Source organism: Eschrichtius robustus, chromosome 2 (assembly GCF_028021215.1).
Source record: "Eschrichtius robustus isolate mEscRob2 chromosome 2, mEscRob2.pri, whole genome shotgun sequence".
NCBI classification, from domain to species: domain Eukaryota; kingdom Metazoa; phylum Chordata; class Mammalia; order Artiodactyla; family Eschrichtiidae; genus Eschrichtius; species Eschrichtius robustus.
In genome coordinates this window covers 26,986,181-27,000,323 of record NC_090825.1, presented here as the reverse complement: position 1 = coordinate 27,000,323, position 14,143 = coordinate 26,986,181, and the positions used below count along the sequence as shown (strand labels likewise).

At 40.7% G+C, this 14,143-nt stretch overlaps 1 protein-coding gene and 1 pseudogene across 4 annotated transcripts in view; one reads left to right on the top strand and one right to left on the bottom strand.

Moving 5' to 3' along the window:
• Positions 1-14,143, bottom strand: part of NPR3 (natriuretic peptide receptor 3) — a 75,894-nt gene that overhangs the window by 26,169 nt on the left and 35,582 nt on the right. The gene's annotated exons all lie outside the window — the stretch shown is intronic.
• LOC137756039 (coiled-coil domain-containing protein 167-like) lies at positions 11,701-11,994 on the top strand (annotated as a pseudogene).

The window sequence follows — 14,143 nt, the reverse complement described above, 5'->3', positions numbered from 1 at the left end:
CCCAGAACTGCTCTACTTTCAAAATCCTTGAAAATCTCTTTTCTTTTTTTTTTTTAATTTATTTATTTATTTATTTATTTATGGCTGTGTTGGGTCTTCGTTTCTGTGCAAGGGCTTTCTCTAGTTGTGGCAAGTGGGGGCCACTCTTCATCGCGGTGCGCGGGCCTCTCACTATCGCGGCCTCTCTTGTTTCGGAACACAGGCTCCAGACGTGCAGGCTCAGTAATTGTGGCTCACGGGCCCAGTTGCTCCGCGGCATGTGGAATCTTCCCAGACCAGGGCTTGAACCCGTGTCCCCTGCCTTGGCAGGCAGATTCTCAACCACTGCGCCACCAGGGAAGCCCGAAAATCTCTTTTTGACTACAGTCTCCTACTTTCTACTTTCTTCTGTGTGCAGAATAAGTTCTTTGAACTCGGAGTTCCATCCTCCTTGACTCCCCCTCTAGGCTTGGTCCAGCAGAGCTCAGAATGGAGCAGTTCTGAATGAAAGGATGAGGCAGGTAGACACAGTGTTATTCAGGCAGAGGTGCCAATGGGCAATTGGAACTCGGGGCCTGCCACTCAGAGACAGGCTGGAGTTGGAGATAGAAATTTAGGTGTTATCCACATCAAGATGAATATCCCACCCAGGCGAGAGGATGTGCTGCCCAGAAAGAGTTTAGAGAAGAAAAAGGGCCAAGGAAAGAATCTGGGAAACACTAATATTTGTGGAGCAAGTGGAAAAGGGGAGTCATGAAAGGAGACCAGGAAAGTCCACAATGTAGGCAGAGAACTTAGACACGGTGGTGTCTTGGCAGCCAAGGGAGGAGCAAATTTCAAAAAAGAGAGACCTTTCCAAACTCCTCCTCTACAAAATCCCCTCATTCAAGCCAGGTGATTTTGCTCACTATTCCCTAAATGTGTCTACTGCCTCCTTCTTCTAAGCTGGGATTCCCTATATTGGCCTCTCTGAGGAGGCTCTTCTGTACCCATCTCTTCTTACCCATCCTTCAAGAGCCACCCACACAAGTGATGAATTGTCCTCACAGGACACAGTGCCTTGCCTGAAGGAGGCGCTCAGTAAGTGTGCAATGGTGGGCATACAGCTTCAATGAACAACTGTCTGCAGGCTTAACTGTATGCCTGGTGATACATAGGGTCAAATGATCAACAAAAACGCATGTGCATCTAGAGGGCATATGTGCTGTATCTGAAATCTGTTCTACCCAGGAAATTCTTAGACATAGGGTTGCCATAAATATACTGTTGAGTATATTTCAGTCACTGCTGAGTTACGAAAAGAGAAAATGGCCCCAAATTGAAATGAATGTAGTTTGTAGAGCAACAATGGGCAAGTTAGAGTGCCAATCGGATGCAGGACTATTTACCAATAAATGAAATCTCTTTAAGATCTTTAGGATAGGGTAAAAACAGAGCTGGCTTACTTCAGTGATTTAGTAATTATCCCACATAGAGATAACGGTAAAGGAAATTACACAGGTCCCCAAATTTAGGCCAGTTGTTAAATTGTTCATTATACACACACAAATTCTCTGCTCACCTCCTCCTTATCTGTAAACCACAGTCTGTGGGAGCAAGATTTTTAGAACCAGGACTTCCCTGGTGGCGCAGTGGTTAAGAATCTGCCTGCCAATGCAGGGGACATGGGTTCGATCCCTGGTCCGGGAAGATCCCACATGCCGTGGAGCAACTAAGCCCGTGCACCACAACTACTGAGCCTGTGCTCTAGAGCCCGTGAGCCACAACTACTGAGCCCGTGTGCCACAACTACTGAAGCCTGTGCGCCTAGAGCCCGTGCTCCACAACAAGAGAAGCCACCGCGATGAGAAGCCCACTCAACGAAGAGTAGCCCCCGCTCGCTGCAGCTAGAGAAAGCCTGCACACAGCAATGAAGACCCAACGCAGCCAAAAATAAATAAATAAAATTTTTTAAAAAAAGAAGAGAGAGGGACATGGTGGCTGATGCCTCTTGTTTTAAAAAAAAAAAAAAAAAAAAGATTTTTAGAACCTTATAAAATGAAGCAAGTTCTCTCCAGGGGGGAAATCAGATGATAAAGACTAATCCAAAATAATTTCCTACAGCTTAAGCCACTTGCGAATTTCATAACCAGGAAGGGGTTGAGCCCCCAGCAATATATTATTCTAGTTCCTCCCTTTTAACAATTGGCTGGACCCCAGAAAGGATGCCATTTGACACTGCTACTGCACACTGCTCACAGGGCCACGGAGATGCTCTGCTCTCTGCAGCTGGGGCTGTTTTCTTCGGACACTATCAGTCAAAGCGCTTAAGCTTCGAAAACCCCTTTACAATCATTCTTCATAACTTCCAAGAGCAACCTGGTGTGGTTTTCTCCATTTCACAGATTAACGTCTTCTGCACACAAGATGGCATGCCCCGGGGTCATCGATTGTTTTAATGCCTATCAATTAACATTTACTGAACCACTACCTTGGGCTCCTCCGCCATATCCACTCATACGGACAGAAGCATCAATGGCCAGGCCTTACGAACCTGACTCTGCCCACGGACTTTCATAACTGTGGCTGCAGTCAGCATCAAACACCAGAGTCCTCTGTTAGCACAGCGGCCAACGAAACCGACGGGGCCCATCGGCCTCCCTCCCGTCTTCCAACTTGGAAGGCTGAACACATGGGCACTCCTTTCTGGTTCCTGTTAAATTATGTGAAATGCAGCCATTTTGCTGCTGCTCTATTAGTAAAATGCAAAGCTTCATGTAAGTTTAGAAAGTACCACGCTGCTCTAGCCACAGGGTGGCCTGACTCAATAAATGTTTCCTGAGCAGAGCTCTCCGGTAGAAAGATTAAAGCCTGGCACTTGAAAGACTCACTCATCTCCTCCACGGAACAGAAAAGTATCACCTTTAAGTTTACTTATGTTGTCTTCTTTTTCCAGGTTCCTCCTTTAAATGAAATATCCTGGTAAAGCTAATCTACTGAACCCCCAATATCTTTGTGGAAATGAGTTCCTCACCAAGTGGAGAAAGAAGGATACTGAGGCCCCCAGAGCACAGAGATGTTGGAAGGGAGGAGAAAGGCAGAAAAAAGAACTCTGAGCTTTCATCCTCTACAGTTCTGCCCCATGCTTCTTCACTTATGCTAATGGGTATAATTGTTCAAGCTGATGTATGTTCTTTCTGCAAGCTGAACTGGTAATGCATCTCTAGTCCATATTTTTTTTTTTTTCTAGTCCATATTTTAAGTGACCTGACTCTTCTAGAAAGAATGTGCTTCCGCTGTAAAGAGTTTGGCCAAATGCGTGAAATGCCCTTCTACTCCATTCAGTGACGATACAGGAAGAAAAACAAAGGAAAATAGCTTGGCCTTTGGATTGTGAAACTTATTTCCACACTGCATTGCTATTTTAGTCATGCGCATTTGAGTATATTGTCACCATTATTGCAAAATGTCTTTCTAACTGAAACTACATCACCGCACATAATGGGGAAAAAAAAAATGCAGTGATTGTCTTTTGAAAGGTCAAAATGAAGTCTACTGCTTGGAAAAATCATTTCTCATAGGTGCTGTGGATCCTCCTTGAACATTTTCCAATTGCACCAGTTCAACAGCATTTTTGCAATTAATAAATCCACACCTGCCAATATGTAGAAATCACAAGCAAATGGATACCTATTTACAATCAAACAAAACTACTTTAGCCAGGAGATTCTCAAGTTTTTTTTACTATTCTAATTTAGCACAACTAAAGCTATTTAAAAGTTACAGAAATAAACAATTTTAAAGCATTTTTCCCTTTTATGTCAAGAAAGTGACATTGATGTATTTTTTTAGATTTCAGTACATCTTTATTTAAATGCGTTTTGAAAGCCGACTGATATTTCTTTAGCTAGAAAATAAAAGAATGGCTTTTAAAAAGCCATTCCTCTTGCAGTCCTTATTCTGCCTGATTACATTTTCCTAATAAAACTAATCTTATTAATATGTTGGTATGTGAACGCATTACTTTTCTGTTGTTAAAAGCCAGCTTGTGGTTTGCTTTGATTCTTTCAAATACAATTAGCAAAGCCCTCCAGTGCCTGAAAGGGCCTTTTCATTTGGACAAATTATTCCCTGGCTGACTTTAAAGAAAGGGGGTGAGGGCACAGGGCAGGGTGGTGTTGGGGGGATTCTCCTATTCTGATGCAGCTCTGGCAGACACAAAAGGCTGCCTGTGCACACCCTCACCAGAAGTGGGGCAAATACTGCTTGGTCGGCTGCATTTTTTTTTTCTCTTTCATTGGTTTTACTGAAGAGCTAACTGAAAATTTTCAGTAAGAGTATCCAGTTCCAATTAAATGATATTATATAAGACAATAAGGGGGGAAGTGCCCGGCCAGGATTTCACTGATGAGCTGATAACTTCTCAACTGATATCACCTCCCACACTGCATCTGTGCAAAGCCAGTGTCAAAACACAAGCTGGATTAGACAGCTTTACTGATGGGCCTTCCCCTCATTGAAGGAAATGAGAGTGTTGTTTTTCAACATTTTGGACTTTCCAAAATGTAATGCCTGGCCTATCTAAACAATGCTTTATTAAACCTTGTCTCTGTTCAAATACTGTGGCTAGATACGCTGCAGGCTCCAGGCTCCCATTTCATTTTTGAGTGTCAGAGGGAAACCTGGGAGGGAGGGATGGCCCAATACACATCCTACCTCCCTAACAATTCTGCTGTGCATCAGACACTGCCGGAATATTTGTTTAATTAGTTAAAATTTCAACTTTTAAATAAGGAGAAAAAACAAGCTATGGGTGGCCTGCTAACCTCAAATGAGCAAATATCCAAGCTTATAAAATCACCCCCTGCTCAGAATACCTGGTTAGAAATAAAAACAGCATTTACCAAATTCTACCCCAAGTCAAGAACAGAGGTCGCATTAAGAAGTATGAAACTGAATTAGAAAGCCAGAGTACCAAGGATGCAGCATTATTTCATTAAAAAATGGACTCTGCACATTCTCTATAACTAAAACACCTTTCTTTAACAACAACATCAAAAAGCCATCTCTGAGATTAACTGGAGAAATACTTTTTTAAAAAATGCATCTAAACCACTCTTAAAAACCAGGCTCTAATTTTGTGTTTGCAGAACGACACTTGCAGCTGGATCCCTGCAAATGCAAATTGGATGCAGAACATTGCACTTACTTAGTTTGTGTACACAAAGATGAGTTTTGCATATACAAAGGGTTTCAGGCTGCAGAATGGTGACCAGTCTGTAGCTGAAGAAAAGTTGGTCCTTTGTATTTTAAAGCTGGAGTAATGAAAATTTCCAAGAGACTTTTATGATGTAATGTTATAAGCAGCAGAATACTTTATTGGAATAAAATCCTCCTAAAATGGGGGTGGGTGGGTTGTGATGATTGTTACATTGTGATTTTTCAATAAAGGGTAAGTAAATTCCATATCCAGATATTGACAATGAAATACAACATCTAAATTAAGACTAAAGTTAGAAAAACACTTTCAACATATAATAACAGAAACCTGGGAATGGGAAAGCCCCTTGAGGCGGTGACCCCAATCTCTGGTTTTACAACAGAGGAAGCCCTAAGAAGTAAAGGGACCCAGCCAAGGGCCTTCTCAGCCCAAGTCCAGGGTCAGGAGCTCTGCCTTCTCTCCTACAGCTCCTTCCCCAGCTGGATTGCCTTTGGTTCTAGAATAATGCTGTCTGCAACATTGGAGATTACTAGGGAACAGATCCTATTCAGAGGAGATGGTCTCTACTACCCAAGGTTGCACTGGAAGGTGACTGAGTCCCATGCTGGAACCCTCCATACAAGTTTATGTCTTCCAATGTTTTCACTTTTTTCTGAAGTATTTTGTTGTACAATAAGAGAGTCCTAAGAGATTCTAGAAAGGGTGCAAAATTGCTACCACTACATTGTTATAAATTACAAATAACCCACCAGGACACAAACAGGTCCAATTATTTTTATGTAAATACTCCATTTTTTAACCTTAAATCTTAGCTTTTTAAAAAATCCACTTTAAAACCTAAACTTCTACCTACACTGGCAACAGGATTCCTAGATGATATTCCTATATGTGTTCCTTTTTCAAATGACACTGGCATAAGAGCTATATTAGAGGAAACAGTTTAGCCCTGGACATAAAGTAAAATAAAGTCTTCATACACTAGTATGACAAACCTGTAAAAGAACAAGCCTTTTCTTAGTGAGTATATATTATTGTTAATGTATGTTGCTTCTGTACAAATGCTTTTGAAGAATCACAGAGGGCAGGCATATCTGTGAGGGTAAGAAAGAAAGCACTGAGCTAATAAATCAAGATTAAGTAGCCACTAGAAGAGAAACTGTAACCAAATGGGAAATTCTAAAGGAGCAAGAGCATTCTGGACTAAAAGAAATACACTGAATCCCTCTCTCAAACACACACTCTCTCTCTTTTCCTCTTCCTCCTTTGCTTTGAATATAACTAGATTACCACAACCACCACCTCCCCCAAAAAATAAAGATGGCACCACCATCTCTGCATACTTTCATGGTACTGAGAGACTTCCAGTAAGTCACAACCATTGAAACATACATTCCCTGCAAAATCCCCACTAAGATGACAATGAAATTTTTAAGATGTAAATTTACAAGTTGAAAGAGTACAGGAAGGAAATAGTAGATGAGGAAAGTCAACAAAATTTTGGAAGTTGGAAAGGGGTGACTCAATAGACCTGAGAAACCTAAATCCAAGTGTGCATGGGAGCATGACAGGGAGCTCCAACAAGAAGCAAAGAACTCCAGTCCAGAGGCTCTAGAACTGGAGACACTAGTTACCTCTGGATGTAGGGATGCAGTGGGGTTGGAAATACTGGGATTAGTTGAAAATTTGTACAAGAAGCACTTAAATGTCAGATCCCGCACCCCCAAGCCTTACACAGAGAAGAAACTGTCCCTTCCTATCCAGGCAGAAGACAGGAGATTTATTGTCTGAATATGTTGGCACAAAGATCCGACTGGGAGGGTACAAGTCACAGCTGGAGATTGGGTGAAGCATAATACTGAAAATTGAGGTGTAAGTGAAAAGTCCTCAATCCTAAAGGTGAGAGTCCCCCCTCTCTAGGCTCCCAGAATGTAGGGCAGACTTATGACTCTCAAGAAGTTATTTGAAGGAGAATTATTTATTGAAACTGACCAGCCTAAGAGAAACAACCCTCACATAATCATATTTGGGATAACCCTTTGAAAAAGCCAACTTGACACCTTATTACCCTACAATAAAGTCCACCACTAGACAAGTTCCCATGCACACAGAACTTAGATAAGGATTACTAACAGTTTAAGAAAAGCTTATAATATGAAAGAGAAAGAATTCAAAATGAATATTTTTAGAAAGGAATTTGAAAGAAATAGGCAAGCAGGAAGTAAAAGAAAACAATCTCAAAAAATATGAAATACCTGCAATTATATGAAGCACCTTTGTTATATGTGCCCTTAGAAAGAAAAAATTATGACAGCCCACCAATTATAAAATGAATCTCAACTTTAGATAAGTTAAAATGTGAAAGAAGTATATTCTAGAACTGATGAAAGAGTATACTCAGGAAAAGAAGATATTGCATCCAGGAAACAAGGTCAGTGTTTTATTTTTTAAAAAGAGAGTCACTCAGAGAACAAAAAAGAGGTCTTGTAAATTAAAAATATGATATCAAAAATTAAAAATTCAATAGACAGGTTGGAAGATAAAGTTGTGACAATCACAGAAAATAAAAGAAATTGGAAGAGTTGAAAAAATGGGGAAACCCAAGGAGAAACACTCTGAGACACCTATTAATCAAACTAACAAAAATTAAATTCAAAGAAAAAATATTAAAAGCAGCAAGGGAAAAGCAAAAAGTAACATACAAGGGAATCCCCATAAGGTTTTCAGCTGATTTTTCAGCAGAAACTCTGCAGGCCAGAAGGGAGTGGCAGGATATATTTAAAGTAATGAAAGGGGAAAACCTACAACCAAGATTACTCTACCCAGCAAGGATCTCATTCAGATTCGATGGAGAAATCAAAAGTTTTACACACAAGCAAAAGCTAAGAGAATTCAGCACCACCAAATCAGCTTTACAACAAATGCTAAAGGAAATTCTCTAGGCGGGAAACACAAGAGAAGAAAAAGACCTACAAAAACAAACCCAAAACAATAAAGCAAATGGTAATAGGAACATACATATCGATAATTACCTTAAATGTAAACAGATTAAATGCTCCAACCAAAAGACACAGACTGGCCAAATGGATACAAAAACAAGACCCATATATATGCTGCCTGCAAGAGACCCACTTCAGACCTAGGGACACATTCAGACAAAGTGAAGGGATGGAAAAAGATATTCCATGCAAATGGAAATCAAAAGAAAGCTGGAGTAGCAATACTCATATCAGATAAACTAGACTTTAAAATAAAGACTGTCACAGAGACAAGGAAGGACACTACATAATGATCAAGGGATCCATCCAAGAAGACATAACAATTATAAATATTTATGCACCCAACATAGGAGCACCTCAATACATAACACAAATGCTAACAGCCATAAAAGGGGAAATCAACAGTAACACAATCATAGTAGAGGACTTTAACAGCCCACTTTCACCAATGGACAGATCATCCAAAATGAAAATAAATAAGGAAACACAAGCTTTAAATGATACATTAAACAAGATGGACTTAATTGATATTTAGAGGGCATTCCATCCAAAAACAACAGAATACACTTTCTTCTCAAGTGCTCATGGAACATTCTCCAAGATAGATCATATCTTGGGTCACAAATGAAGCTTCAGTAAATTTAAGAAAATTGAAATCATATCAAGCATCTTTTCTGACCACAACACTGTGAGATTAGAAATCAATTACAGGAAAAAAAAACTGTAAAAAAACACAAACACATAGAGGCTAAACAATATGCTACTAAATAGCCAAGAGATCACTGAAGAAATCAAAGACGAAATCAAAAAATATATACAAACAAATGACTATGAAAACACGATGACCCAAAACCTATGGGGTGCAGCAAAAGCAGTCATAAGAGGGAAGATTAGAGCAATTCAATCCTACCTCAAGAAACAAGAAAAATCGCAAATAAACAACCTAACCTTATACCTAAAACAATTAGAGAAAAAGAACAAACAAAACCCAAAGTTAGTAGAAGGAAACAAATCATAAAAATCAGAGCAGAAATTAATGAAATAGAAACAAAGAAAACAATAGCAAAAATCAATGAAACTAAAAGCTGGTTCTTTTTATTCTTCAATTTTTAATATGGTGTATCACATTGATCAATTTGCATATACTGAAGAATCCTTGCATCACTGTCCTTCAAAACTAAGGTGAAATTCAACAAAGAAGGAGATTTGATGTCCAAGAAAAAGAGGATCCGGTACAGGAGAGAGCTAAAGGTTGATATTGAAGAAAGCAATTACTCTAAACTAGAGCAGGAAGACAAAGGGGGAAAAAAAGAAACATTATCCAAAATTTTTGGCTGAGGGAATAAGAATGAAATAGTGAGAATTACATGGAAGCAAATAAAAAACCAAGGAAATCACTAACTGCAGAAAAAACGAAAAGCTAGGCAGGAAAGGAAATATAATCATAGAACACTACATAATTCAGTTGTAAATACATATACATATATATATATATGCATGTCATAATAATAAAAGCTCTATTTTTTTAGCTTCAAATTTTATTTTGTGACTATACATTTAACTAAAAATTATGTCATAAAATATTGGGAGGATGGGAGGAAAAAGAAGTATTGGTAGAGGAAGAGTGTATAAAGGAGCTAAATCTTTTTCCATTTTACAAAATCACAAAATAATATCAAAATTTTTAATATTCAAAACATCAATATAAATAAGCTATTTTAGAAATATAAAGGGAAAGAGCAGAGGCCAATAAAAACGTTAAGGATTATGGACTTCAAAGAATGGGAGTCAGGAGTGGAGAAGAGCAGAATCGGAGACTTGTGTTTGTCTTAACTCTCAGAGTATTATGAATTTATTTTTAATTCAGTGTGGGTCTTCTTTCATTATATTCAATCTAAAAAATCATGTATTGTTTTGATTTAAACAACTACAACATCAAGGAAAGAGGGTGAGCTTCACCCAAGGGCAGAGCCAACTGTTAAAGGGCCAGCCCGTGAATGGGTCTCAGAAGTGCCAAACACAATAGGAGAATGGGGCAAAGCCAAGAGTGGGATTTACAGGACCGAGAAGTCAGAGCAGCTGCCAGAGGGGAAAAGAGGTCTCCAACATTGGCTCAGTCTAAACTGAGAAATAGTAGCTGGGACAAATTTAAGTCTACCTCTTAAAGACATCATGTGAAAACACTGGTAGTTGTAAAGACTGGACTGACTCCCTAGTTCAGAATGAAGGAATAAATAAATGAATTAGTATCTCTTTCATCTCAGAAATAAAACTAATGGTTTTAGAATATAAGATTAAAAAATATTAGAGCATTCAGGTGTCTCTTCATTTTCTTCCAGGGGAGTGACTTTTCAATGCAGCCCTGCTTGCACAATGTTGTACCCTATCCATGAGTAGATAGGGCTTGGGACAGTAACTGCTCAAATGGCATGCTGACCAACCCTGGTCTAGTTCAATGATTCTTACCTTTTTGTGACACTGGCCCCATTAAAAATCAGATGAAGGGTGCTGGCCCCTCTCTCCAGAAATATACACATGTGCACTTACATACAAAATTTTGCACAGAATTGTAAAGAGTTAATGCACCCTAACTCAAGAAACCCTCATCCACTTAAAGAGGTCATGGAAAGTTGGATGAATTTGGAGGGAGCCTCCTGCTAAAGAACTAAGTGAACCCACTCCACCGTGTTTGATTTCATTTCTCTAGAAACATGGATATTTTCACACATGTGCCGCATTTGGTCTACTGCAAGATAAACTGTCCAGACTTGTGTGAATGCCATCAGTGTGTCAGAGTGCTGACACTGAAGTGAATGATGTTTCACATCCGTGCTGGCACAGGAATGCAGCTCTTGTAGCCTCCCAGAGCTCATGGCCATGGATATTTATATACTTGCTCAAGTATTTTTAGGTGATGAAGATCCCACCCAAGATGGGACCATTACATGGTCCAGGATCAAGTTCACAGCCATGGTCCCTGGGGTGCTCAGTAAACAGCATCTGCTGTTTTAGGAAATGGTGGTTTACACTTCAGAAGAAAACAGGCAAAATAGATCGCTGCAGATGGAGAGGAGACAGAGTCCTAGCTGGACTTTGTCAAGTATGTGAAAGAGTAAAGAGAAACTGATATCTTAAAAGTGTGTGTTTGGGCAGGCAGGGGGCAGGTAAAGGAAGTTCTCCTGCCTGTGCTGCCTGCCAGGCTCACTTGTAGGGCCTGAGACACTTAATCTTCGGGTCATGGGTTTGCCCCCATCTTGGGCACATTGTTGTTAAAAAGGTCAGACTGATGTAGTGGATAAAGAAAGCCACTGACCAGGAGTCAGGGGATGCAACTAATCTTGGCTTGGCCACCACACAGCGCATTCTAAAACCAAATACCAGTGCTCTAGAATTGTAACCATTCGGTGGCAGAGGCCAAACAGCTCCATCCAGACACCCTGGAGTGAGAGCCACTGCACATGTGGGCGACCCAATATAAACCACCAGAGAGCGTCCAATAATGACTCCGGGAACCCGGCAAGTAACATGACTAAAAAGAAGCTGGAGAATCTGGGCATCGCTCTAGAGATCGATGGGCTGGAGAAGAAGCTGTCACAACGTCGGAGAGACCTGGAGGCTGTGAACTCCAGGCTCTATGAGGCGGAGCTGAGCTCAGAGGCCAGGAGGTCTCTGGAGAAGGAGAAAAGCCACCTGATGAACAAAGCCTCCAACTATGAGAAGGAGCTGCACTTGCTTCGGCAGGAGAACCAGAAGTAAATGCTGCTGTCTGTGGCCATCTTCCTCCTTCGGACCCTCATCTACGCCTACTGGACCCTGTGAGCCTGAGATTTCTCCAGTCAGCACAGGTTTCCCCTCAGCTCCATGGTCACGGCCAAGCAGGCCCGTCAAGCCTCAAGAGGACCAAGGTACAAGGGCCATTTCTGCCTGACCCAGACATCGGAGCAGGGCTTCCTGTCGGCCCAGCCCCTCTCGCCTCCCATTCCTGCTGTGGGGCTTGAGTCTCCAGAAAGACTTTGTGCTGGCTTAGCCCAAGGGAAAGGCAATAAAGACCACCCTGGCTACAAAACAACCCCACCAGAGGAGGCTAGACAGACACTTGGCAAGCACTTGTCTGAGCCATGCTGGGAGTCCCACTGATATTTGAGGGCCTCTCCAGTAGGGGTTTACTTCTAACTTTAGATTTCTGATGACCCCCGCTAGATGGTCTTCAGAATCCCCACCGTAAAAACCCATTACTACCCCCCAGTACCATCTCCCACAGTATAAGTTGATTTGAACTCCTGGCTTTGTGTGCCTGATAAGGTCTAAGCACAGGACTCTGTCACCACCCAACATCGTTGTACTGACTGCAATATAGTGGTTACATTTGGAAAAGCCACCTCACCTCCCTGGGCCTCAGTTTTCACCACTGTACAGGAAGGGGGTTGGATTTGAGGTCTTCTGGTCCAATAATAACCCCAAATAATAAGCATAATAATAATAGCTTACATTTATTGGCTGCGTCCTCTGTGCTAAGCATACAGTAAGGGGGATGCGAGAGTGAACAGAAACAGACACGGTTGCTGCTGTCATGGAACTTACTGTCTGGCAAAGGAGTCAGGTCTAGTTAACTAGGAGTCAGGCCAAGGTTAACTTAAAAAATCCCACACATAGACCTGTGGTTACAACCAGAGAGGCGTGCTATGATAGAAAGGAGCAGAGTGTGTGAGATTCGTCTGGAGTGTCAGGAAAAAACATCCTGAGAAAATGGTATTTGAGTTAACATCTGAGGGATGAGCGGGGGTGCTGGGGAGGATATTGACATGCAGGAGCCTCATATACATTGGTTACATGGGTCTGGAATATGAGAAACAAAAGTAAGAGAAATAATGGCTACCATGTATTGAATATTTACTTAGTGCCTGGCATTGTGTTCAATATTATTTATATGCAATGCTTGAGTTCTTTCAGTGACCTTGTCAGTTAAAAATTATTTATCCCCATTTTAGAGTCAGTAAACTAAGGCACAGTTTCAGAAACATGCTCAAGACCAAAGCAGTAAAGACGCAGAGCTAGGTCTGTGAAACCCCAAGCCTGCACACTTAACCATTAGGCTATACCATCTCCCAATATAATGCGCCCTATTAAAAGATGATGCATCAGAATAGATTAGGTTTCCACCAGGTTCACTAGTAAAAGGACAAATATACTTTAAAAAATACTATAATAGTACCCCTAGGAATGGCGGAGACACTGTCATAGATACATGTGGTAATAACGAGACAATTACATTACATGCAATACCCAGAGCCCCAGTGATAGCCCAGCCCTAAGCAATCCTATTTTCCATCGCATCACACACGTGTACCCACCCAACTACCCACCAGAGATGAGTGAAACAAGAGTGGACTTCCAACCCAGAGAGCCTAATCTACAGGCTGCCAATAGCCTTTGAGACAACCCAGCATGGAAAGCTCCACCAAGCAAACTTGTACAGGTTCAACCACAATTATATTCTCCAAGATATGAACTGGGAAATCGAGGAGTTCAAGACTTGGTATAGAGAGAGAGCAGAGTTATTCCAGGAGTGCAGAGATTATTAAAGTTAGAAAACTCTAGCAATGAAGGTGGTTCAAAGATACAAATGTCCAATTATAAGATAAATATCAATACATTCCAAGGATGAGATGTACAGCAAGATGACCACAGTCAACAATACTGTATTGTATATTTGAAAGTTACTAAGATAGTAGATTTTTATAGTTCTCATCACCAGAAAAAAAATTTGTTTGTAACTATGTGAGATGATCAATGTTAACCAAACTTATTGTGGTGATCATTTCTCAATATATACAAATATCAAATCTTTATGTTGTACTTACACTTATACAATGTTATATGTCAGTTATATCTCAATAAAACTGGGGTTCAGGGGGAAAACCCTGGTAATGCAACTCACCACATTATAACAGAATAGAGAAAAATATCT